General features: G+C 40.8%; 1 protein-coding gene and 1 pseudogene across 4 annotated transcripts in view; one reads left to right on the top strand and one right to left on the bottom strand.

The window, feature by feature from the left end:
* The window catches only part of SMAP2 (small ArfGAP2), a 43,340-nt gene that overhangs the window by 16,209 nt on the left and 3,655 nt on the right, over positions 1-23,476 (bottom strand). The window contains exon 2 of one of the 4 annotated variants that reach the window (XM_014463798.2): positions 18,919-19,025. The exons of the other annotated variants lie outside the window; for them this stretch is intronic. The gene's annotated coding sequence lies outside the window, so the exon portion shown is untranslated. The remainder of the gene's footprint in view (positions 1-18,918; positions 19,026-23,476) is intronic. 4 annotated transcript variants of the gene reach the window in all.
* Positions 19,198-21,997, top strand: LOC106698730 (annotated as a pseudogene).

Raw genomic sequence — 23,476 nt, 5'->3', positions numbered from 1 at the left:
TGGCCTGTGCCCTCTCGCAATCCAGGACCCCTCGGGGGATGTTGGAGAGCCGGTTTCTGCCTGATCCCGCAGGTCAGGCCGAGGGACTCCACTGGTGCATGAATTCGTGCACCGGGCCTCTAGTAATCTAATAACTATGTACAATACCAGAGGTACTAGACCTATCAAAGTGATCACTTCATAAGTTATATAAATGTCTAACCACTATGCTGTACACCTGAAACTAGTATAATATTGAATATCAACTATAATTTCTAAAAAGTTTTGCCTTAGCTGGTTTGGCTCAGTGGATAGAGCACCAGCCTGTGGAATGAAGGTTCCTGGATTCGATTCCGGTCAAGGGCACATGCCCAAGGTTGCGGGCTCAATCCCCAGTGGGGGGGACGGGGTGCAGGAGGCAGCTGATCAATGATTCTCTCTCATTATTGATGTTTCTCTCTCACACCCTCTCCCTTCCTCTCTGAAATCAATAAAAATACATATTTTAAAATGTTTTAAGACTTAAATTAAAAAGTTAGATGTGGAATGTTATGCTGTTTGCTTCCTGGCCATAAGTCAGAAAGTGATTCTCAGTCATGTAAGCCACCATCACACTGTGGAATTTCTCCAGATCCTATTCCAGAGTATTTAAGGACTCTGCCTCTGAGGAATGTAAGACTGATATGCTGGAACTACTAATAAGGCCTCAGTACAGAAATGTAGGCAATAACATGTCATGAAAAGCCAGGAGAGCCTCCTCTGCCCCCTCCCACACCACATCCCTCCTACAACCTTTTCCCAGTGAAATAATGACAGTTCTATCCCAGACACTCAGCCTCCTTTAGTTTTAAGCCACTAGATTTATTAGTCAATAGCTGTATTCTCCATAACAGATTCTGAAATTGGGTAAGAAAAATAAGAAACAAAAATTACTTATATGGCTGAAAATAGTGTCATTATTAAAAGTATAATCTTTGCAGCAACATAAAATTTAGTTTGTATGTCAGCTCCATCAATGATTAGCTATATGACCTTCAGAGATATTTAAACTTCCTAAGTCTCGGTTTAATCATGTTCAAAATATGTACAATACCATCTACCTCACTGTGCTTAGAATGTAGAGGGATAGTGGCAAAAGAGAGTTACGTAAGTACATGGTATAGAATGAGACTTCCACAACCCATTTCCAACTCATCTTCTTCACTGACAAGGACTGGTTAACTCATTCAGATGTATATACCAACAATCTATGCAACAGTGGAGAATGCTTTTTAGACAGGCATGAGTTCCAGACTGAAAATGTCAGAATCAAAGTTGACTGACTGGATAGAAGAAAGAAGGAATTTACTCTAGCTCCAATGTCAAAGTCTTCTAGAAAACTTGACATTTAAGCATCTTCCTGTATCTCCCTCAAAATATCCCTTGAAAATGCACTACCTAAACCCCCACCCACTTCCCTTCTCCACTACACACTCCCACCCTGCCCTTGTGCGCACACATGCTTCCACTGCACATACCAAGGAAGGCCCAAAGCTGCTGGCCTGCCATGCCTGGGCTCCACAGCATCTGGTATTGCTGCTACAAGGCCAGCATACTGGTATACTTGCAAAGATAAACCAATTGCTCAATACACATCAGTCATGGCAACCAGGAGAATATGTAAAAGATGCCATTTTGAAATTGAAAATGGAAAGGGACTCTGAGAGGCAATATTCTGAACAATTTTAAAAGCAAAGAGGATAGACAAGTGATATAAATTGGTAGCGATGAGCACAACACAAGAACAAGGTCATAGCTAAGTGAGCATATTCAACAGGAGCCTAGGAGCAGGCTCAGGAAGCATGAGGCAATATTAAAATTAACATATAATCACTGTGCAATAAGGAATCGGTGAAAATAAAGTATATGGATGAGGTTGATGAGTCAAGAAATCGACTGTAGTAAATAGCAGCCGAAAACCAGGGAAATCTGGGATGACACTGATAAATACACTAGGCTTTCATTTTGATGTCTCTCTCGGGCTATGACTCCATTTATAAAATGGAAAGTATATAAGTAATAGCCAATTTATATTCAAATGCTGAGCAGCTTCTAGTGTTCAGTAACTACTGGTGCCCTGCTGCATACACCCCCCACCCCCTTGCTGCTAAGACTTCCCCCCAAGGACCAGCGCTGCTAGGCTTAGACCAATTCTGGGCTTGAGGAGTCAGCAGAAATGAGAACTAGAGTTACAGGCAGCTTGAAGAGACTAATTACAGATCACTGGCCTCTAACCTATGGAGTTCCAAACAAATAAATGTTGAGGGGGGAATGATAAATTTTAAAATCAATGTAAAATAAAATAAAATCAAGTCAATGTCTATGCATAGACTTGCTGGCATCATGGAGCTGTTGAAAAGCTCTTCAACAGAAGAAGAGTCAAGGATGGGAGAGAAAATATCTTCCATCTTACATGCAAGCCCTGTTGAACCTACCTTGGAAATTTTCCCTGAATCTATCCCTCTTTACCTAGACCTTCTCAACTCTCATATCTAAGCATTCATTCTTTTAACATTACTTATTGAGTATCTATTACATGCCAAGCACTCTGCCTGCTAGTTATTATGGATAAAAAGGCAGAGATAATACAGATGAGATTCCTGATTCAAAGAATTCATGGACTAACAACTAATTGGTCTCCAGACTCTCACCAGAATCTTTCTAAAACACAAATCTGTACAGATCAGGCCTCCAATTATAAACCTTTCGTGTAGTCTCATGTATACTAGTAAAGGTGAAAATGCAAATGGGTGCACATTTTCTAGGCATATGACAAACTGAGCTCTCTATCTCTTGCCACAAAACCTGCTTGTCCTCCATTTTTCCCCATTTTAGTCAGTTATACCTCCAATCACTCAGATGCATCAGTCAGAAATTTACACATCATCTTTGATACCTCTCTCCTTCAACCTTCATAGCTATACCATCACCAAGGCCAAAATATCTCTCAGATCAGTATCTCTTCTCTCTACGTGCAACACTGTCACTAATCCAAAGTCACCAGATCTCTTGGACTAGTGCAACAACCTCCTAATGTCTCTCTACTTTTACCTCTATATTTCCTTCTCTTCCAACCCTGAACCAAAACCATTCTCCACCAAACAGCTTGAGCCCTAAAAGAAGCAAATGTAACCTTGCCACTCAGTTACTTAAAACCCTTCTATAGAAGGCCTCCTTCTGCACTGTTGGATTAAAGAATAAAATACTTAACATGGTCTCCAAGGTCTTATATGATCTGGTTCATGCCTACTTCCTCAGCCTCTCGACTCTGACAACACCAGCTTTCTTTCATTTCCTCAAAGCACCAACATGTTCTTTACTTAGGGCTTCTGGCCTTTTTACACGCTGTTCCCACTGCCGAAAAAGTTCTTTTCCCAACCACCACCCACCACTGGTAGCCTGGTCAACTCCTACATTATCACAAAGGTCTCAGCTGAAAAGTTTCTTTCCTTGGCCCCTGAATGTAGACCGGTTATAACTTCACTTCCATCTTTTCTTCAGATTTATACATTCCATTATGGAAAATTTCAAATGCATAATTAACCATCAGCTTCGACAATGATCAATCTCTGGCCAATCTTGTTTCAGCTATACTTCTACCCACTTTCCCTCACTCCCAACACCTTGTAATATTTTGAGGCAATTCCCAACTATTGTACCATTTCATCTGTATATACTTTGGTATATATCGCTAAAAGGTAAGGACTTTTTAAAGATAAACTTCCATTTACCTTTCACTTTCCCCAAGTGATACCACCTTTTAGCATATATTTATTTGACTGTTTAACATGTCTTTTCCACTACATTGTACGGGCCACAAGAACAGACAGCAGATTTGTGACATTCACTGTCATACTTCCAGGGTGTGGCACAGTTCCTTGCATACAGCAGTAAGGCAACATTTTTACCAAAATTAATTAAAAATACGTAAATCCTTTGACTCCTCCCTCCCACCACTTATAAGAATTCATCAGGGAAACAACAGGGCAAGTACACAAAGAAATATAGTTAAGAATGTTCTAATACAAATTAGAAACATCAACAGATTACATGAAAGAATTATGGTATCACCATACAATAGAGAAAAAATTTTCTAGCTCTCTATTTAATATAGAGATATTTCCATGTCATATTAATTTTAAAATGCAGTTTAAAACCAGTATGCACAGAACAATACCATTTTTGTTTAAGAATGTGAATAAGTGTATATGTATGCACAGAAAAAATGTCTAGAGGATATATGTAAAATATTAAAAGCTGTTATTTCTGGTAGTAGGGTTATGAAATATCTACTTTTTTCTCTATATGTTTATATATTCTCTGACTTGTTTGCAATGAGTTTGTATTACTTTTGTAATGAGAAAAATAACAGTACAGGTCATTTAAGAAAAAACACCACCACTGTCCATGGCTCCTCACTGGCTGCAGGATAAGTTGAAACTCCTTAACATGACATAGAGAGCCATTTAAGAGCCTGTGTTTTGTGAGTGCCGAGCAAGTCATCATTCTGAGCATGCCGTCACTCTTTGCGTAAACCATCCTTCCTACCTGGAATGGCTTTCTCCCCAATTCCCTGCTTGACAAACTTCAAAATGTAGTCCACTGTCACCACTTCTGTGAGGCCCTCCGACGGAATTAATCTTGACCTTCTCTATGGCTAATAGTTCACTGTATGCTTTGTTGTTCTAATACTATCTTATTATAATTAGTTGCTTATAGGTCTCTCTTGCCCCAAATAGACTGTGAGCGCTAGAAGGCAAGGCCCATGCCCCTTCATCATTTATCTCAAACACTTAGCACAATGCTTACAAACAGTACATACAAAATTAGTATTTGTTAAATGAATTCATCAATAAGAAAGATAAAAGTGTACAAGTGTTTCCTGTTTTGGAAAATGAAGGGAGAAGTCTTCAAACACCTTAAAGGTGAAGCTATCACAGAGAAAAGGAATTAGTTTGCTCTGGTGAGGCTCCAAAGGCAGAACTAGCATCAATGAGTGGGAGTTGATTTCAGCACACTCTGGGGAAGAATTTTCCAACAATTAAGGTTGTGTGAAAACAAATGTAGCATATCCAGAACTAGTAAAAGCCCAGTAAGTATAGCTGTTCAAGCAGAGGCTGGATGATGCACTCTCAGGGATGGTAGAGAAATGACCTCTGCACAGTGGGTGGGTGCACGGTGAGCCCGAGGGTCCCTTCTACTACTGCAGTTCTACCAGCTAACTGAATGGTTCTCAAAATGCAACACGAGATAATCAACTGATGAAGATGTTAGGTGTTGATGAATCTAAAAAACTGAATCAAATTCAGTTCATGGAGCCTGTGACTAGTATAAACATGATTACATACAACAACAACAACCTGAAAACTGGCTTAAATGTAATAGACACATAAGGAAGAACCTATTGGGGTGGTGAACACATCCTACATAATAAAAGCCTAATATGATAAGTGTCTGGTCGTCCATTCAACCAATCAAAGCGTAATATGCTAATGATATGCCAAGGCCACTCAACCGCTCGCTATGACATGCACTGACCACCAGGGGGCAGATGTTCTGAGTGGTAGGTTAGTTTGCTGCTGGGGTCCAGCCAATCAGGACTGAGCGAGACGGGCCGGACACACCCTGGAGCCCTCCCACGTTCCCTCCCCAGTTGGCCAACCTCTCACGTCCCTCCCCATCCCTGATTGTGCACCAGTGGGGTCCCTTGGCCTGGCCTGCGCCTTCTTGCAATCTGGGACCCCTCAGGGGATGTCGGAGAGCCAGTTTCAGCCCAATCCTGCAGGCCAGGCTGAGGGACACCATTGATGCATGAATTCGTGTACCAGGCCTCTAGTAATACAATATACAGATAATATATTATAGAATTGTATACCTGAAACCTATATAATCTTATTAACCAATGTCACCTCAATAAATTCAATAAAATGAAAAGAAGGGAGGCCAAAATTTCAGTAATCCCAAAGACTCCATTAAATTTGTACTATACTTAGGGTGCTGATGAACAAGTCACAACTTGGATATGACCTGTGGTCATTGAAGGAGCAGCTACTAAAGAATGGTGGTGTTAGGGTGCACCCTATAACTTTTCATTTGAAGTTCAGGAAGGAACTCTTAATAATATATTTTTCAAGGTGTACCAAATACAAACATGCTACAGGTCACATTTAAAATAAAACAAAGAACCCGTGGTTTCTTATACATTCTTGCTAATTCATCATGTTGTTTCTACTGAACTCTGGTTATGTAACATCAATTTGAAATAACATTACAGAAGAAGTGGATGATTTTTCAAAGTATTAAGCTGTAAGACAGAGGGGCACATAATAAGTAGCTCTACATTAAACAGCTAAACAATGCCCAGGTGGCATGGCTTAGTGGTTGAACATCGACCTATGAACCAGGAGGTCACGGTTCAATTCCCTGTCAGTGCACATGCCCAGGGTTGAGGGCTTGATCCCCAGTGTGGGGATTGCAGGAGGCAACCAATCAATGATTCTCTCTCATCATTGATGTTTCTATCTCTCTCCCTCTCTGAAATCAATAACAATATATTTAAAATATATATCTATATATATAAAAGCCTAAGTGACCATTCGACCAATAGCTATGATGTGCACTGACCACCAGGGAGCAGACACTCAATGCACAGGCATGGAAACATGGAACAGACTGATGAATCTCAGAGGGAAGAGATTACCAAAGATCTTATATGCATACTAGAGGCCCAGTGCATGGATTTGTGCACCGGTGGGGTCCCTCGGCCTGGCCTGCAGAGATAGGGCTGAAATCGGCTCTCCAAGATCTCCCAAGGGGTCCTGGATTGCAAGAGGGTGCAGGCCAGGCCGAGGGACCCCACCGGTGCACGAACCCATGTACCAGGCCTCTAGTATAAAATAAAAATAAACAAATAAACAGCTAAGCCAATTGTCTTTTGCTGCTTCTAAGGACAGGTTAACTTGTGGCTGGCATAACTACATAGAAATAAATAATTCAGACTTTTCTTTCTTCACAAAAGGATGTAGGAAAAGCTATATGAGATGCTGATTATCAAACTTAGAGCTGGCCGAATTGCAGATCATTCCGAGGTCAGTACTGTATATCTTTAGTTCTGAAGTAAAGATTTTATATTAGTCAAGAGGAGTCTTAAAGCAAAATAAGGGGAAACATTGATGGCTGGTAAAGGGAAAGGAAATATTTAAACTTACAAAGAAAATAAAGGAGCAGTTTTATGTGCTGAGAACAAATGACAAAAAACAGAATCTGGGTTATCTTTTCTCCTATTTTTACTCATGATTCACATTTTTTTCAAGCTGCTCCATGTGCGTACCATAGTTGGCTCACAATAAGGGAGATAATTATGCGCTCCACCTGGATTACATGGCCATTGTACTATTCTGACCTGGATTTTTTCCCTATCACGTCAACAGTTAAGAATTCATACGCAGACACAGGGCCTTGTGCCCTGCACAGGGTGCCTGGGTCCCAAACTGCTCTTCAAGGACACATTCTGCATGTTGCTAACTCTCGCTCCGTAGAGTCAACTAGGTCATCTTTAAAAAACAAACAAATAAATACATAACTAAGGAAGAACCTAAATCAATAAACTCTGATTTGAAAACACAGTTTAATTCACTTTGATTTGGCCTGTTATTAACTCTAACACAAAAATTGGGAGTCAAAGTGAAGAAGAAGCAGTATTTGTTTTAAGAACAATTCTAATGCCAGTTTCCTCAGTTCTACTCATTACATCCCTCCACCCCAATTCACTACAAATACACAGAAACACCACTGCCATCTTGGAGCATTTACGTGGGGCCTGAGAGGTATGTCTACACAAAGGAGAACTCACCTCGTCCTCTATTCCAAAACAACAACAAACAGTAACCTTGAACTCTGTAAGTGCAAACATTTTAAGGAACCATGAGACCAAAATAAGGACTTACTCAATCAACCTTTGTTCCCATCCAGTCCCTCTCGCAAGAATGTTGTTTCCTTTTGTCAAAAAGAGACACTGTCACAAATACTGACTGAACTACATCAAGAACATATAGTGAAACTTTGCCGATAACTAATCAAGGAGGGAATTTACTGCTTAGGAAAAAAAAACTTCCCCAAATATATGAAAACACCAAAAGAAATGCAACTCCTGTGGAAAGATGGCCAAAAATCTAGAGAAAGAATTAGAAAGAAACACTTCTTTCTATTAAAGATGGATTATGTCCCATGAGAAAAAAAGCTCAACAAAGTTGATTGGCATCTCTATCCACTGAGAAAAAGCTCAACGAGCTAAGGGGGAAAAAAGGTCACAGCAGACAAAAATTGGCTAAAACAGAGCTTAAATTCCAAGCTTTTCCACAGGGGGCCTCAGGGTCACATTCAGGTTTAAGCTTCCACAGCAGCAGCCCCCTAAATATCCACAACCCCAGGAAAACATTTACCTAGGTTTTCTCTCTTTAAAAGTAATTTTGATTTATCTGTTTTTCTTTAATGGCTATTTAACTGATGCTACATTTGCTATTATAATTCCTAAGATAGTGTTTCATATAATGCTTAAGAGCATATTATTTCTACTTCACTAGACTCTAGAAGCGGACACTATAACTATTGTATTTTGACTGAAATAAAAGATCCCCTATTACTTAAACCATTCATTGAAGTTTGACATGAAACAATATAGGAAATGCAGCAAGGTGTTATTGTAAATCTATCTAAGTAACTTAATATTTATCTCAATAAGGTTTGATTGGTTTTAAAAACAATGCAAAAAAAACCAACCCTAAACAATAATACCCCTAGCTAAACTTAGCAATATTATTATTAGTTTAACCCCAAACTCATAGATTAGTTTAGGGGAATTGGCATCTTGTAATTATTTGGGGTTTTTGTTGTTGTTGTTAAATAAATATTCTCATGAGAGACTAGTGTAAAAATACATACTGCTGGATCTCCAAGTGGGAGCCCCATTCTTCCTGGAGAATCTTGAGTTTCACCTGCAGGAGAATGTCTCTATGCCAGTATCCTCAGTAAAGGGCCTGGGTGCCTATCTACTGAGAAATGAGTAAAAGAGCCCTAAGGGAGCAGCGGCACGAGAACGCTAGTCCGGCTCTTACTTCTAGGTCAAGCTCTAAATTCATGGGTGGTGGATTCCTACATAGCACCTTACATACAGAGGAGGGTCTGGTGCCAAGAAAGAAGAAATCAAGCAAGGTAATTAAGAATCTACACTGATCTGTAACACTTTTAACAATAAAGATACATTAAAAAAAATAAATAAAAGAACCTACACTGGTCCTGTAAAGCTGAGGCACAGAGATCTCAGGACTGTGAAGTGGAGCAGGGACTGGGAACAAGCCAAGGAAGGGTCAACAAGTAAATCTTAAAAGAGTGACTTTTTTGTTGTTATTAATCCTCAGCCAAGGATATTTTTTCCATTGATTTTTGAGGGAGGGAGACAGAGAGAAACATTGATGTGAAAGACACACATTGATTAGTTGCCTCCCACATGGGGATCAAGCCTGCAACTGAGGTACGTGCATTGACCGAAATCGAGCCAGAAACCCTTCAGTCTATGGGCCGATGCTCTAACTACTGAACCAAACCAGCTAGGGTGGAGGAAGAACAATTTTTTCATATATTTTGTGGTAATTTCCATTCTTTGCTTCCCCTTTGTTGTTAAAGTTCTAAAAAGTCTTAACAGGGCTAAGGGGAAAGAAGCAAACGAAGTGATTGATGTGGTGTCTGCACATGAAGCAGAGCGTTAGAGCAGAAGCAGCAATGTGATGAAAGCACCAAACACCCGGAGAAGCAACCCCCACTGGGGGAGAGAAGCAGGACACATGGGGGCCACCTGGGCAATTTTCATCTATACTTGTGGATTCTCCTTCCTGAATTCCTATTTTGGAGGTTCTCTGTTTTGACCAATAAGGAAAACTGGACTACTTATACTTCTGGTTTAACGTATAGCTTTACGGGGCTATTACTTCCATTAGCAAAACATCATTTTGTGAAAATCTTGCTCCATTCTATTCTGACTCCCACAATCTGTCGTTCTTCTGTGACACTCATCTATGATTGTTCTGTTGTTGGGTTTTATTTTTGTGAGCCCCTTTAATATAATTTTGTAAACTTAAAAAACTAGTATTTGTCTTATGTGAACTTGAGATTCAAAACACTTATTACTCAGAAAATCATCCAAAGGTCACTGAAATAACTTACACAGAAAGCTGGGGGAAAGAGTATAGGGTATCCTTAACATTCCTCGACTCGGGTTAGCCCACAGTATTTTGGCTGTAGACAATTATCTCTGCACAAAGACCTTGCTTAAAGCATTTATGAATAAACTAGGAGTCTCGGTGAGGCATGGCTTCCTGAAAAAGGGAGGAAATAAACAACTGCTTTCATTGGGGGCAGGAAGGACATTATTTCATTTGGAGCTAAACAGTGAGACTATCTCTGTACAAACAATTGTTTGGCTTGAAGGCTCCCTGCGGCCAATCACTCCAGTAAAGGCTCAGCTGAAATGGAACCCAGAACTTGCCGGGACCGAGGGATAGGGACTGACACAGGCTCAGTGTCGGCTTTGTCATGGCTTTGGGGTCCCAGAGCATGCCAGCAAGGATGCTCACAGAACACACTCTACTCCAATCAGCAAATAGCATCGTTCTGCACCCAACCCAGCCAAGAATGTAGATTTAAAAGAGATGAAGAAAAGATGGCATTGGGGCAAATACATTTATTCAATCTAAAACTGACATTTTATAGCAAACATGACAAGTATAAAAATTAGATGTCGTAAGAGAGGTAATACATTTCAATCACTATCTCAATGGCTAACAGCAGGCGCAGGGAGGAAGTGTGCAGGGAGGGACTGCTGAGCTAACAGCCAGGCAATCATTTCAAAGTCTGCAAGTTGGACCTGATATTTCAAATTTGACTTTATAATTAAACTAATTTCCCATCAGTCATGACCTCACTTCAGGTAACAAGTGCTAAATCTAACTTGGTTCGCTAGAAGTCACTTTCTTCACTCCCTGGGGACATTCGGTTCTTAACATTTTAACATTACTTCAAGTTAAAGTCTTAACTTCCTCTTTGCAATAACCAGTATCCTACTCCTATTCTGAAAACAAACAAACAAAAAAAACTGAAGATGCAAAGTGTCCATTTGGGGTATGCATATCTTTGAAAGAAGCTACTAAAGAAGAGTGATAGGGCCATAAGCGAAAGAGGAACAATGTAAAAAGGGATGTTAAAAATAGCCTACATTCAAACAGCACCACTTTCTTTCCTTTACAGCAGTGGTTTTCAAGTGAAGCAATTTTCCCAAGGGGCAACGTCAATGTCTAGACACACTTTTAGTTGTTATAACTGATAGGAGGTGGGGGTGCTCCTGGCATCTAGTGGGCACAGGCCAGGGATGTTGCTAAATATCCTGAAATGCACCAGACAGCCCCACAAGAAAGAAGTATCAAAAATGGCAAGAGAACCCAGCAAGTACACTTCTGGGAATATATCCCAAGTATCCCAAAACACTAACTCAAAGGAATATATGCACCCCTATGGTCACTGCAGCATTATTTACAGTAGCCAGGGTTTGGAAGCAGCCCAAGTATCCATCAGTGGGTGAGTGGATAAAAAAAGCTGTGGTACATTTTACACAATGGAATACTACTCAGCCATAAAAAAGAAGGAAATCTTACCTTTTGTGACAGCATAGATAGACCTGGAGACTATTATGCTAAGTGAAATAAGCCAGTCAGAGAAAGACAAATACTATATGATCTTACTTTATGTGGAATCTAATGAACAAAATAAACTAACAAACAAAATAGAAATAGACTCATAGATATAGAGAACAGACTGACAGCTGTCAGAGGGGAGGGGGTTGGGAGGCTGGGTGAAAAAGGTGAAGGGATTAAGCAAAGAAAAAAAAAATCATAGACCCAGACAACAGTATGGTGATTACCAGAGGAAAATGGGGGTGGGTGAAGAGGGTGAAGGGGGGGATAAATGGTGATAGAAGAAGACTTGAGTTGGGGTAGTGAACACATAATACAATATACAGGTGACGTATTATAGAATTGTACACCTGAAAACTATATAATTTTATTAACCAATATCACCCCAATAAATTCAATAAAATTTTTTAATCTTAAAGAAGGACTTCTCTTTAGCCAGTACCATTAATGTTATATTCTATGCAGCACAATAAAGATCTTTGTACCAGAAATAAATAAATAAATAAATAAATAAATAAATAAATAAATAAATATCAAGAGTGCTGAGGTTGAGAAGCCCGGCTCTAGAGGAACCATTTATAAGCCATTTAGTTTGGAGCATGTGAGATATAAGAATATACCAGTTCTGTGGAAAAGCCTCTTGTGTTCTGTAACAAACAATTTAGAGTACAAAATGCCAAAATTGGAAAGAACCTTAAGGATTATCTAGTCCAAGCACAGTTGGGGAAACTAAGGCCCAGAGAAGTCAAGTCATTTACCCAATTCCACAGAAGAAACCATCAGCTGGACTGAATTAGAATCATCTTTATACTAGTAGACCCCAAATGTGTGTTATACATGGTAGGTGCGGAATTACGGTCACCGAATTGATACCCTGTTCTTTTCTATTTCAACACTCAACTCACCCTCTGCTGCCAGGAAGCCAACACCTGAGGTTGTGCATGAAGGCTTATTCACACCACTTCCCACCCCCAAAGGAGGCCCAGAAGTGGAGGACAGTGTCACACACTAGAGCTCAGAAACAAGTGCCCGGGCTGGGATGTTTTCCCGTTGTTTGAAGGGAATCTCATGCCTTTCACCCAGGCAGAGGCTTCACACAAAACCTTCTGAGTCAGCAGATGAACCCTTGTGCAAGATCACGAACATGTAAACTTCTCTCCACAATGACGTGCGGCAGCTTCCCTGACACATCAGAGGAGCCCCAACCAATGGCAAATAGACAGAAAATCAGTGCCAGGTTAACTGAATCCCAACTGTATGCAAACAAGCTAGACCTTTCATTTCTAAACCAAGAGCAGAACAGAAATGAATTCTGGGGTCAAAGTACAGTTAGTGCAGTGGCATGCTGAATGTTAGTCATCAAAATGGCCCTGGCTAAAGAGAGGAGAGCAAAAGGTGGAGATAGGCCCTTTCAGAAAGAAAACATTCACTACTGTGTTTCAAAACCTAGGTGTTTCAAAACTGGGTATAATGAGGTCCAGAGGGGTGGGGCGAAGATGCCAGCCATGTAAATGGAAAGAGCCTGTAAAGCAGCGGTTTTCAACCTGTGGGTCGCGACCCCTTTGGGGGTCAAACGACCCTTTCACAGGGGTCGCCTAAGACCATCGGAAAACACATATATAATTACATATTGTTTTTGTGATTAATCACTATGCTTTAATTATGTTCAATTTGTAACAATGAAATTGGGGGTCACCACAACATGAGGAACTATATTAAAGGGTCGAGGCATTAGGAAGGTTGAGAACCACTGGGTTAGAGCAACTGTTTCGGACCAAGGATAATTTTGAGAAGAGATCTTCCTTAGAGTGAGTGCCATAATAACGTCCCCGGCTGATATGTGAGAGAAAGTGTCATTAAATGCAACACTGGACTCAGAAGACTCCAAACGAGCTCCTCTGAGCATTCTGACTTGGTTCTGAGCCTTATCTGTGAACAGAAAGCAGCCTGACAGAAGTCACTCAAATCAAGGGTCTATATTGGGTGCAGAGTAAAAATGGGGTTCAGTTTCATCAGACTTCTTATGTATTTGTGGGGGAGAGGGGGGAGAATTCTATATAATAAAAGGCTAATATGCAAATTGTCCCCTTGGGAGTTGTACTGATTGGGAGTTCGACCACTCGCTGTGACATGCGCTGACCACCAGGGGGGCAGCGTGGAACGAAGGCAGGCCCCGGCCGACAGCCAGAAGGAAGGCCCTGGCCAGCAGCCAGAAGGCCCCGATTGGCCCTGATCGCCTGTCAGGCCCAGGGACCCTACCGGTGCACAAGTTTTGTGCACCGGGCCTCTAGTTGTTACCATAGGATCAGACTCCCAGACCAGCTGTTTTTTGTCTTGTGGGATTTTGGGGAGTGGGGAGGTAGAAGAGTCCTTGTGCTTATTAGCTAAACATCATTAAATGTGATTTCTTTAGAAAGCAAATCTTTATTTTTCTGATTATGAAAGTTATTCATATTTGTGATAACGTTCTTTGAGAAGAATGAAGTATAGTGATGCAGAAGATATTGCCCATACCCCATTTTGCTTATTTTTTACTTGAGCTTATGTTTTCATTATTGTTTTTGTGTAACATTCATTATAAGTGTTTTTCATGACAATAAGAACATCTAAATACCTTTATTGTATTCTGTTTGTGTATCATTTGGTGTGCAGGCCGACGCTTAACCATTGAGCAACACCAATGTTTTGTCTTTTGAAAGTTGCCTTCATACTGTTAACACAGATATTGGAAGATCTATACATTCCAGGAAGCTGAGCAAGGGAATCTCATGGTTGCTCTGTGGTAATCACTTCTTTGTGCCATTTTTTGTGTGCTTCTGGCTTTGGTGCCACATTGAAAACCGGAGTCAGTCACCCAGCTAGTACTCTGCCCTCTCACTAGGAGCTTTTAGTGTGACACATCGCCTTGGGGAAATGTAGCATGGGGTGTGAGGCAGGAGGCTAAAATAGCGGTCCCTTGGCCTTTTTGTGGGAGGGAGGGAGTGTGTAGGCCCTGTTCTCAGGTGCCGCAGACATTAATAATAACCTGGCGGCAGCTTTAGAAGGTCCTTGTCCCACTGGAACAGGTGTGTTTACTTTGAAGAACCTTGCTTTGACTCTTTTGAAGCTGTGATTTTTTCCCTAGAGATTTGCTCTGGGTTTATCTACATAATGTTCCCTAACCCAAGTCCTCATGCCTAACTTCAGACAGAGGAAGCCCCCAGTTCCAAATAGCTATCTATTCTTTCAGTAAAAATGCTTTCAACATAACAGAGGAGCCTGAATCTTCTCATTCTTTCTTTCTCAAACCAGTGGTCACACTTAAATAGGTTTCCATTAGCTCCGCTGTTTACAGCTATTTTGAACAAAAGCATCATGGTAAGAGCAGGGAGTTTCCTTCCTACTTCTCATCGGAGGGCTTGTGTTAGTTATAACCCTAGTGGTAAAGTATCAACAAGAAAAAGACACCAGCACCCCTCCCCCCATGAGCTTTAGACTGCAGCCAAAGATGTTCCCAGCTCACATAGAAGAGTCTGTGAGAAATTATTTTTTGAAGACACAGAACAAGAACAACCACCTAAATAATATTAAGACAATTTTTAACTCAGGGCTTGAAACACTAGAGAACTTAGTTCAAAATCCACACACTGGGGACTTCCAGTAAGACAAGAAAAGAGGAAGAAGTTGACATTTACTTGGTGTGCATTTCAGGAAGCAACGTTGTAGGATTAATATGTAAACCCACATCTAAAAACGTAAGCTCTGTGGTAGAAGCTTGGGAATTTATGATCTTTCCATCACTAGCAACTGCGGCAAAAGACTGCCTGGTTATTTGAGAAAAGGCTATTCTCTCTCAAATCGCTATGCTAAGACAGGCTTCCCAGCTACAGACATCAGATCTTACTTCCTCCTATATCTGCTTTACCATTTTCAATAAATCATAAAATGAGGATGTTGCACACTTGTTTTTTGGTTGAGGAGAAATGACATGAAGCCTGAGGAATCCAGTTCTCACTGTTAGGATTAAGAAATTTCTTTCTTTTTTTTTTTTTAAATATATTTTATTGATTTTTTACAGAGAGGAAGGGAGAGGGATAGAGAGTTAGAAACATCAATCAGCTGCCTCCTGCACACTCCCTACTGGGTGTGTGCCTGCAACCAAGGTACATGCCCTTGACCGGAATGGAACCTGGGACCCTTGAGTCCCCAGGCTGACGCTCTATCTACTGAGCCAAGCCGGTTAGGGCAGAAATTTCTTTCTGAAAGTTTTGACTTGAAGTAAAAAAAAAACCAGTACAGCATTCTTCAAGTGGGCTTCTGAAATCCAGTACTTCCTCAATAAACTATATTCTATATGTATGTAAAAGCAAACCAGAATACCCATAGGAAATATACAAGGGGGGGGGAACTGCTATGTCAACAATAATGGTCAGAAAACTACTTAACATTACTTAAAAGTGAAAAAAAGCAGCAATAATAAAATCCTGTTAACCACCCATTGATATGTTACAAAGGTGGGATTCCAGGGCAAGTTTCAGCCACATATGAGGGAAGTCAGGGGGGAAGGGGAAAGCTGGACAAACTGAAGACGACCACCAGGGCAACCTTACACTGATGGATGGCCACAGCCGAAGGAATTTTGACTCATCTCTGAGGCTTTCCACTGGGGAGGGACCTGCCATGCAGCCATCAATGGACCAGCATCCACAAAGCCTGTGGGGAAATACAGGATCCACAGGAGTGGGGTAGGGAGGGAGAAAGTTTGGAAAATGGAAGAGTCAAATACAATAGTGAAATATTGTACTTATTAAACATGAGGCTTCAAAAATGCATACATGTGCCCGGCCAGCATGGCTCAGCGGTTGAGTGTTGACCTATGAACCACGAAGTCACGGTTCGATTCCTGGTCAGGGCACATGCCCGGGTTGTGGGCTTGATCCCCAGTGCGAGGCGTGCAGGAGGCAGCCAATCAATGATTCTCTCTTATTATTTATGCTTCTATCTCTCTCTCCCTCTTCCTTCCTCTCTGAAATCAATACAAATTTTTTAAAAATACATAGATGTACCTCTTAAGTTGAATGGACTGGCTGAAAAGAACTGGTATTCTGGAAAGCAGTCTCATACACTTTTTAAAATGCAAATTACATTTTAATGACATCTGGAATTACAGTAATACCTGCCAAGAGGAAATTAATTTAAGAAAAGAGAAAAACAATGAAACCTGTGCAATTTTTACAGTTGGTAACCTTACTCGAACAATGAGGGTCCCTTATCCGCGGCCTCTGTGGAAAATAGCCTAAAAGCAAACATACTTACACTCCACTGAAAACCTTTGCTGGCCTAGTTCCACCAATTCCATTAACGTAGCAGGGGCCCAAAGGCAGGTGACCTGATTGACAAAAAAAGCACTTCTAGAAAGTGCTAAACTTGTATCATGTAACTCCTTAAGCACTTTATAATCAAGAAGAAAACTAGTAGCAATACTTTGGGAAGTTTTGCCTTTAAATGGAGCAGCAGAAACTTTCCTGACAAGATATACTTTTCAGGCCCCGTATAGAAGAAAGCAGATCCAGTGATCGCACCTCCCTCCCCCAGTGCTAACCCATCTGAAGATGTAAGGGTCGGGGAGACAGACAAAGACCAGTAAAATATGTGGCACAAGGGAAATCAGCTCCACCACAATTACCTTAATTATATAAAAAAATAAAGAGTAAACTGCACCATGTTTTAAGGCTGCAATCCTCAAAATTCTCTCTGTACGTCTTAGGTGTAACTGACTCAAGTCTTGCAGTTGTAGACGGGACAAACTCAATGTATACACATCCTGCTTAAGGATTCCCAGAATAGATAGGGTGGGAACTTATTTTCTAAGTAACCAAATGATAAATCACTCCTGGCAGCGACCAACAGTCAAATCGGATTCAACAGAAGCCAATTTTCCTAGTCACGCATCCTCTTTGTATGACCAATGACTGAGTTGTTATATTACTTCCTGATACCAATTATTGTTTCAGTTTCAGCAACAGTTAAGAACCTTTAGAAGCATATAAAGTTGTACCTGCTTGAAAACCCTTCTTATCTCTTGCCCAAAATAACCCAACTATTTATTTATTAGGAGAAAGAATATATCTTAGAGGTTTTTTTAAGTACTTTTGCCTGTTTCCTCTTGGATCCTACCCTTGCTCCACTCTGTCACAGGGAACTACAGCTCCCTTGCCAACTGATTTCTGGGTAAGTTCCATCAGTGGTTGGTACTGATAAGGATAAGAAATAGGACAGGGCAAGCCAGGCTAATGCCCTCTCTCTTACTTGGTCTGAGTTCCAACTGCCACCAGACAGCTCTTCTTTCCATGCTACCAGCTCAGATGGCTCAGGCTTCTGGTCTTTGAAGCACCTTCTAATTTCCTTAGGGGTATAGTAGCTCCCAGGTTGCTAATCTCTGGGTTGCCTCACCAGCCCATTTACCTTCTCAGCTCTTATATCATCTGTGTAACTTATTCCATATATTAAATTCCCTCTGCTTGTACTACCTACAGTTGTTTCTGTTTCCCTAATGGGTCCCTGACTTTAAAAAATATTTTTAAACTTAGCTTCCCTGCCCTAGCTGGTTTGACTCAGTGGATAGAGCGTAGGCCCTCGGACTGAAGGGTCCCGGTTAGATTCTGGTCAAGGGATCATACCTCGGTTGCAGCCTTGATCCCCAGTAGGGGGTGTGCAGGAGGCAACCAATCTATGTGTCTCTCTCACATTGATGTTTCTGTCTCTCCCTTTCCCCTCCACTCTCTCTAAAAGTCAATGGAAACATATCCTCGGGTGAGGATTAACAACAAAAACTTAGCTTCTCTAAAAATTAAACTTTCAGATAACTTGTAGAAGATGTCTTCTAGTAAGAAACAATGGATTTATGAATGACAAAAATCAATTAATTCATTCTAACAAATATTTAGCGAGAGCCTGATCTGTGCCAAGCACTGTTCTAGGTGCTGGGAATACTACAGTGAACAAAACAGGCACAACACCCCTGCCCTCACAGAGCTTACATTCTAGTGGACATGTCAACTGTGGCAAATTACAGTTTTAAAAAACTAACCAATATAGGAATATGTCTTTAACAATAGAGGAATTTGGCAAAAATGAATTCACTTTAAGGTGTTCTACTCTACACAGACGTGGTTCCTACCTTTTCAATGTGGTATGCTGAACTGTCACATTCCAGAGGCCAATACAGAACTTCTTCAAAGTTAGTATCTACTTAAACTGGCCACTTGTGCTCAAACAGAAGTACAACTGTGATAAGGATTTAAGCAGACACAATAATAAAAGTTAGGCACAGTATGCTTAGAATGTACTAGTAAAACATAAATATGTTTTATGCAGATTTCTGCTCGGCATCTTTTTCACAGGGGATATCATTTGGAAGAACTGAGTTTGAGTCTATTTAATAAGTCACTTTATCCTCGTCTATGGCACAGGTAAATACCGTCAACATAACATACAAAGCCAGCTGCAATGTATATAATGAGCAAAGTGTTGCAGGCACCAATCGCATGACATTATTCCCAAGATGAAATTTTCAGGCAGAAGAACAGAAACAGACAATGACTCATGTGCTGAACAGTTATATAGACAACCGTGCCCAAGAAAGCTGCCACCTACATAACAATGACATCAGATAAAAAATGCAGAAAGAAAGCAGTTTTCTGATTTATTTGAAAGCAATAGATTTGCTGAAAAGTGTACTGAGATCAGGCTGCACTTCCTGTTTACACACCCTAAGCACTGAGTAGCTACAAGCACACATCAAATATTCAGTACTCTTAGACTGATTATAACAGCATGTCCAGACTCAAAAACCAATGTCATCCATCCAGAAATGACATAACACTTATTGCTGCCATTTCACTAGACTTTTCTACGATAATTTAATGTATTCTGGAAGGTGCGTTTCCATTGAGATCTTGTGGGCATAGTACTCAGACCTTTCTTTATTACTCAGCAATCAGAAAATATTTCATAACTGCAATACTTATACTTCTATCTGAGTAGCAGGTAGACTTCCAGTACTATGGGAGTCTAAAGCATATTTGTAATCTCAGTACCACACAGTAAAGTCCCTTGCCACCCCCCAACATGTAGGTAAAATATACTAAAGATTCTCCTCACACACACATACACGTGATACATCCGGCAGCCTTTGCACATTGTTTCTTCTGCCCAGAATGCCAAGTCCCCTAAATTCACCTGGCAAAGTCATGCTCATCATTCAAGATACAGCCTACATGTCTCTTTGAAGCCACAACTTCCTGAGGCCGACTTGTTTGCTTTCTTCAATGCTTTCATTTCTCCCTGCACACAATGCCATAACGCTAATGACAGCATTGCATCATCTATGTGTTTACACATCTGCTTTCCCATTAGACTGTAGACTCCTTGAGCCCTAGTTTTTAATCTACATATCCTGGTACAGTGTCTGACACAAAGTGCGTAAGGAATATTGTCTGAATAAATACATGTAGTGTGGGATTGCAGGCTTGCAAAGAGTTCCCCCTAAAAGTTACGGCATTTTGTAATCTCTGTCCCACTGCCACGGGATATTTCAAGTACAAGGAGAACAGATAGGGAAGTATCTCCCAGGGAACAGGTTTAACAAGTTGATATTAAGACATTCTAATTGGGAATTGGACAAATTAATCTCAGTAAAATGGAGTCAAGCTAACCACAGCTGTCAGAATTCAGGTGAATTAGCTGTTAAAAACCCAAAAAGTTATTTGGTCTTGGTTGGAGCTGATGGAATTTTTTAACCTTTCAAAAGGTGACATAGATACAGCGAAAATAATTAAAAATTTATGGGAAAGTTCATGTTCTAAGTAATGATGTTTAACAAGCAATGGTTTAGCTATCAACAGAAACAAATGTAAAGCAAAACTAGAGATTAATTTACTGGAGTTAAAATTTAGGACTACTATTAGAGAATTTAATACAACGATTCCCTGGTGTAATTTTTCAATCAAGTTTGAAGAGTCAGGAAACATCCAGAGACCATCCTCAAGGGTCCCAATAAAGTACATTTACAAAAATGCCAGAACCTCCACTTCTTTCCCAGGTGGCTGCTGAAGATGGCGTTGGGCAGGTCCTGGTGCTCCATGGCCGAGGCCATCTTCTGGGTCGCCTGGCAGCCATCGTGACCAAGCAGATACTGCTGGGCCAGAAGATGGTGGTTGTGCACCGTGAGGGCATCAACATTTCTGGCAATTTCTACAGAAACAAGTTGGAGTACCTGGCCTTCCTCCGCAAGCGAATACACACCAAGCCATCCTGCAGTTCTTACCACTTCCTAGCCCCCAACAGCATCTTTTGGCGACCCAGCAAGGAACACTGCTCCACAAGACCAAGCAAGGCCAGGGATGGGATCCTGCCACCCTGTGACAAGAAAAAGCAAATGGTGCTGCAGCCCTCAAGGATGTACGTCTGAAGCCTACATGGAAGTCTGCCTACCCAGGGTGCCTGGCTCATGAGGTTGGCTGAAGTACCAGGCAGTCACAGCCACTCTCCAGGAGAAGAGGAAGGAGAGGCCAAGGTCCATTACCAGAAGAAAAAGCAGCCCGTGAGGCTTTGGAAGCAGGCAGAAAAGAACGCGGAGAAGAAAACTGACAGATACACACAGGTCCTCAAGACTCATGGACTTCTGGCCTAAGCCAAATAAAACTGACTGTGAATTGTTTAAAAAAAAAAAAAAAAGCAGGAACTCCCATATATAGGAAATGGTTTTGGCTTAAAGACTAGGGAATTATTGGGTGAGTCATTCTCCTTGTGACTTCCAGGAACTAGAGTATTTAAGGGAATAAAATCAGAATGGGAAATGAATAAAATCAAGATAAAATAAATAAGAGCGGCAATATTAATAAATAATGCTTACATCTGTGTAACACTTTTGTTTACTCAGCACTTTTGTTTTCAAAGGAGGGAAATTAAACTGAGAATGTTAGGTGGCATACTGAAGCTAAATAAGTAAAGCTAAAATAAGTAAAGGAGTTTAACTGGATATTTCAACATCAAGTCTACAGCCCCTTCCACTGCTCTGCTTCTTTGCACCTGTAAGGTGGGCTATGTGCTATGGATGGGCCTAAGACACTTTCTAAGATGCCTTTAATGAGATCAGAGGTTTCCAGATCACTTAAGAAGATAATCTAGGTATAGCCTTAGAAAATACCTTGAGCCCTAACCGGTTTGGCTCAGTGGATAGAGTGCCGGCCTGCGGACTGAAAGGTCCCAGGTTCTATTCCGGTCAAGGGCATGTACCTTGGTTTAAGGCACATCCCCAGTAGGAGGTGTGCAAGAGGCAGCTGATCGATGTTTCTCTCCCATCGATGTTTCTAACTCTCTATCCCTCTTCCTCTCCCTTTCTCTCTTAAAAAATCAATAAAATATATTTTAAAAAAGAAAAAGAAAATACCTTGAAAGAATGAGGAAGCCCCTCAATACTGTGAACCTTCACGTTTCCCATGTTATACTATTGACTGAAAAATGCAAGGTGCAGCCCTGCCTAGGTAGCTCAGTTGGTTAGAGCATGGGCCAAATGTGCCAAGGTTGCAGGTCCGATTCTAGATCAGAGCACATATAAGAATCAACCAATGAATGCATAAATAAGTAAAACAACAATCCGATGTTTCTCTCTCTCTCTCTCTCTCTCTCTCTCTCTCTCTCTCTCGCTGCTTTCCTCTCTCACTGCCTTTCTCTCTTTAAAATCAATCAATAAAAATACATTTTAAAAATAATTTAAAAGAAAAATGCAAGCTGCCATTAAGTGGGGTAACACCTACTTTTTGCACAAAAGCACTGTTTAGGAATATATTTAAATGTAGTTGTTTGTCTATGCATAGATTATATCTTAAAAGTCACATAAAAAATTACCAATAGTGGTTACTCCCAGGAACGAAAATGGTGACTAAGAAATCAGGGACAGGAACACAACTTTTCACCGTACACATTCCCTTTTAAACCTTTTGAATTTTGAACCACATGCAAGTGCTACCTTTTTCAAAAGGTAAATTTAAATTTAAGAATATATAATGGGAATTGAACCAGATGCAATGGTTCGGTGATTCAAGGTGAAACGTTTCAGAGATAGGATGCAGCAGAAGAGAAAAGTAAAAAGTATCGCAAAGTTTCTGTCAGACTCCAGAATTCCATGTGGTGCTTCAAAGTCTGAAGTAAATATTCCTCAAGGCCATCAAATTTCTTTCTGTTTAATTCTCTGCTCATCATACAGTTCTCGATTTTTTACGAGCCTCGATATTGAGAAAGGAGTGTCCCAAGAGCGGACACAAGTATTCAGGTCATCAGAGAGGTAGATCCTTTCATGGCAAATAAGATAGTGTCTAATTTAAACCAGTCTCTGAAGAGGTCGATAAGGAGTTATTTCAGGCACACTGATAAAACATGGAACTGCAGAGCTAAAGACTACACCGTGGGCCAGTCAGACCCCACCAAGGGTCTGTGCAAAAATAGGACCCAGCCTTAACTGGGTAGAGTTACCATTGGCATACCTGGAATTTTCAGAATGTTTGTCCTCTGTTCTACCACTAGATCAGTCCAAAAAACTTACCCTAAAGGTCACAATAACTTGAAGACTCGGGATGGTGAGGAAACCACATCTTTGGGCCTACAGCGAGTCACAGTATTTTTTTTTAAGGCAGTGCCAAATCAGCTTCCTTTCCCCCACAGGAATCACGGTGCCT

Source organism: Myotis lucifugus, unplaced genomic scaffold, assembly GCF_000147115.1.
Source record: "Myotis lucifugus unplaced genomic scaffold, Myoluc2.0 scaffold_222, whole genome shotgun sequence".
NCBI classification, from domain to species: domain Eukaryota; kingdom Metazoa; phylum Chordata; class Mammalia; order Chiroptera; family Vespertilionidae; genus Myotis; species Myotis lucifugus.
The sequence above is the reverse complement of the archived record's forward strand: the minus strand, read 5'-3'. Positions and strand labels throughout refer to the sequence as shown.